The sequence below is a fragment of the Anoplopoma fimbria genome, chromosome 24 (assembly GCF_027596085.1).
Source record: "Anoplopoma fimbria isolate UVic2021 breed Golden Eagle Sablefish chromosome 24, Afim_UVic_2022, whole genome shotgun sequence".
In the NCBI taxonomy this organism is placed as follows: Eukaryota; Metazoa; Chordata; class Actinopteri; order Perciformes; family Anoplopomatidae; genus Anoplopoma; species Anoplopoma fimbria.
This window is the reverse complement of record NC_072472.1, coordinates 17,306,325-17,310,663: the sequence shown is the minus strand read 5'-3', so window position 1 is coordinate 17,310,663 and position 4,339 is coordinate 17,306,325.

Sequence of the window (4,339 nt, the reverse complement as noted above, 5' to 3'; positions counted from 1 at the left end):
CTTAACATAACTCATGATAATGTTTGTGTTATTGCATGATGTTATAGTCCTATCTCTTCTCAGTCAGTGAGATGATGTTTGAAATTAGTCATTCATTTGTTATTCTTAATTTTGCACATGGATATTGTAAACGAGAGAGGTAATTAATATGTAAAGATAAAGGATAGAAATCAGTCAACTGTGGTGGAATTTATACTACCGTACAACAAAATCAAACGGCGACAATAAACAATAGAGGTACCATTAAACTGAAATTCAAGAGAGAAAAGGGATTTTTTTTTTCCAGAGCAAAAGCAGCAACATAAAAAAAAGAAAAGAAAACATCCATGTCTGTCTTATTAGACATTCTCATAACCAGGATATGAATACTTTAAATTAATGACCCAAAATGTGTTCCGTTAGGTAAAAATGACCTTTGACCACCAAATTCTAATTAGCTCGTCCTTGAGTCCAAGTGGACGTTTGTGCCAAATTTTAAGAAATTCGCTCAAGGCGTACCCAAGATATCTCGGGGATGGTATGATGTGAGGTCACAGTGACCTTGACCTTTGACCTCCAAAATAAAATTAGTTAAACCTTGAATCCAGGTGGATGGTTGTGCGAAATTTGAGATATTGTGTTAACGATAATGGACGTACATCAAGAGACGGACAACCGAAAACATAATGCCTCAGTGCCAGCGCCAAAAAACCCAGATTACCCAAAATCTTAAAATTTCATCCTGAGAGGAACATGAATAGACTATGTGTAGTAAATTCTCCATTACCCCTGGAATAATGGAACAAATCTCATAGAGCCATCTGACTATCACCTTGGATCCTCTCAAAAAACCCAACCATGCTGCCTTTGACAAGCAAAATTACTCCTCGTGTGTCATATTTCCATGAGGTTTTATCTTAATTCACTTCAAATAAAGAATTGTATGCACTTCCACAATAGGAAATGCTTACAATTTAAGGAGCAAGATATTCTTACCAATGCAAGTGAAGTTAAAACAGTTAGACCACAAACTTTCCCACCGGAAACATTCAAAATGAAAAAGAGAAACACAACAGTTGCCTTATGCCTTATGCACTCAGTGCTTCAGTATAAAAACCTCAGTCTATTTTATAAACCTACAGTTGGACATTGTATTTAAGTTACCTTTATTGTTACCTAAATTTATGAGCTTGAGCTGCTGTAAATGAATATGCAGCCAAGTGTGAGACTCTCAAATAGGAGACACACACACGAGAACAAAAGAATGTGTGTTCTCACTGAAGCAAGCGCACGGTTCACCGGATGTCCAAGCTGAACTAAAAATGTATTTAGGGCCAACAAATTTTCTTTGGTAAGGCATCAATACTGGCTGAGTATTTGTCCTACTTTTGAGTTAACAGCATCATGCTTACCAGCTAACTATGGCACATTTCTCTCTATTACTAAGATTCTTTTCCCCTCTTTTGCCAGGCATTTAAGCAGTCTATTCAATTTAGAATCCAAACAAATAAAATTAAGTACTCCATTTAAAGACCACGAAACCATTTGGACTTGGAGATAAAATGAAGACATGCCATCGCCACTACTTTACAGTATCTTGTACAATTACATCAAACAATGAGTCAGAATTGTTTTAATTGCCTTTAAAAGATGATGCAGCTTTACACATTTGAAAAACACGCATATCCAAGTCACAAAAGGTATAAATCATACAAGAGGTGACTTTAAAAGTCAAGTAATGGGACACCAAAACAGACAGTAAACAAATCAATATATACAGTTACTGTAGCATGTACAAAGAATCAGGTTAATATGCAGTACACTGGGCACATACCAGCTTTTGTCAATTGACATAATAAAAACACTGAAGTCCAATATGATTAAATGATATTAGTATTAAAAAATTAACAGAGCCACTAGGTGGCTCGTTGAGGTGTATGACTCACTCCTTCGAATTCCCTGTGTGTAATACATAACAAAGTTAAAACAGCGTAAAAAAATCACAACATTCTTTAGAACCAGTGTCATTTTAAAGGATAAATAGTTGCTGCAACATCAGTCTTAACATATAGTGCATTCAGGAAATGTGAGGTTTGATAAATATCCATTTTAGAATTTTTTTAATTTGATCAAAACTTGAGCATTATGTGATAACTTAAAATACAACATCGAATCATTTCACTTTTTTTATATATAATTTGGGTTTTATTATGTTTTAATTAAGTTTCTGTGTCGTTTCAACTTCAAAATGAACTGCTGCTTTCTCAGATGACAGCAGACACATTTATTCATGTAGTCAAGTCTCAGGATCACCTGAACTTGTCTAAAGCTACTGGATTCCATTTTCTCCCCCATTCCTGTTCACATAGCAAAGATTGTATAAAAAGACAAGACAGAGACATTCATTTCTGCAGATGGAGTAAAGTACTCTAAATGCTCAACTGCAGTTTATGAATGAATCGCTTACAAAACACTTAAAATTACTGTTATTGTCACCTTATCACTTTTCACTGTACAACAAAATGGCATCATGCCTTATGAAAGATGTCCCATGCGTTGAACAATGCTGACATTATCAGTCAGTATACAAAAAACAAGTACTTGGAGTGATACATGGATGTCCATGCATTGTTTTGTGTAAAGCTAATCGTGATGGCTACATTTATAAAGTCACATGATGCATGCATCTACAAGCTTGTTAAAAAAATGTGGAATTGTTAAAAAGTGTTGAATTTACAGACTTATGAAGCATTTTTGCAGAATGTACCACAGACGTGAATTTGAAGTTTTGTTTGCGTTGGATTGTTAGTGTGCTACACTTTTAGTTCATTGACTGAAAGACACTGTTTCAGTGTAATGTACGCATCAAGTAGACAAAGATGTATGTACAAAGTAACTTATGTTTCACCGCCTTGGTTTACGTTTCATAAATAAAAAATACAAAAACTGATAATTGCATTTGACTATATGAATTAATACTTTTCACAGTTTTACTCAAGTGGCTTTGTTCAGTTATCTTCAAGGCATTCTTCAAAAAAAATTCTTGGTTTTCATCTCTGAGATTTGGCAGGACAAGTCAAGGACTTCCACATTCTACATCTGAAGCCTTTCCAGTTATAAGTTGGCTGTAAATTTCTATTTGTTGTCCTGTTGGAACATTCCTGCCCTAATCTGAGATCGCTGGCTCTTTGAATTATCAAAGTTCTCATCCAGTGTTTGCCTGTATTTGGTGCCACGCTCTCGTCTTGTGTCCCTACAAGTCTCCTAGTCCCTGCTGCTGCAGACCGCAACACACAGCATGGCGCTGTCCACACCATGTTGTCTATCAGAGAAGTTCTACTCTGCTATAGTACACAGCGCTCGGTGCAGACAACTTGGTTTTAGTTGCATCATGAATCTCGTGCTTCAAGCTTGTGATTTATCACATGCATTTGTTTTGCCTTTATATGCTTTATAGCAAATGCAAAAAATATCAAAAGGGGGGTTTGATACTTTCTAAATATCTGTAAAGACATCTGTTTGGCAACTTCTTCAAAGTTGCACTACGAATATTCAGTTAGCAATAGTGTTATACCTGTGCAGTGGAGAAATAAAGTACCGAAACATCCTAAACTAACAGTCCAATTTTCTAAAATTTCACTCATGCCATGTACCTGCTTTGACAAGTTTACCTACAATATATTTGCTAGCCAATGCTTTATAATTTGTAACATCAAGAAATAAGCTCTAAACATTTGCTGCCAATGTGATGTGAAAAGGTTTTAAGTGCAGACCGATAGTAAGCATGCAGTAAGTAAAAATGCAGATGTTTGAATTGTGCTGCATTGGCGCAATCAAACAAGGATAACCGTTTGCAGTTTAACAGTATATAACTCGCGTTGTTTCATTACATGGCTGAAATGTTACGTTATGCTGTATTTTGTAAAAATTGTAGAGATTATGCATGATCATGTATGATATTTGATTTCAGAAGTAGACAAGAGCAAATAGTGATGAGCAGGTGAAATGTTCGTTATGCTTGCAGGAAATTTCTTCGGCCTTATACTCAAATAAGGCTGATATAAATACGGCTGAATACCCCAGTCAGTCAAAACACTGGAAAATCTAACATCATCCATAACATCCTTTGGAATGTTATATTTGGATGCTATTTTCACTGTTGAAATAGTTCTGTTTTTTAGCAGCATCTAGAGCAGAACCCCATGTCAGAGGCAGACACTAAAATGCTAAAATATCCAGCAAGTCTTCCTAGCTTCAAACTACTGTAATTTCAAATTATAGCACTGAATGCAGGAAGAGCAACACATTTTTCAGCTGTGAACTCAGCTTTCTCTGTCAATAACAGGCCACCCACTGAGGA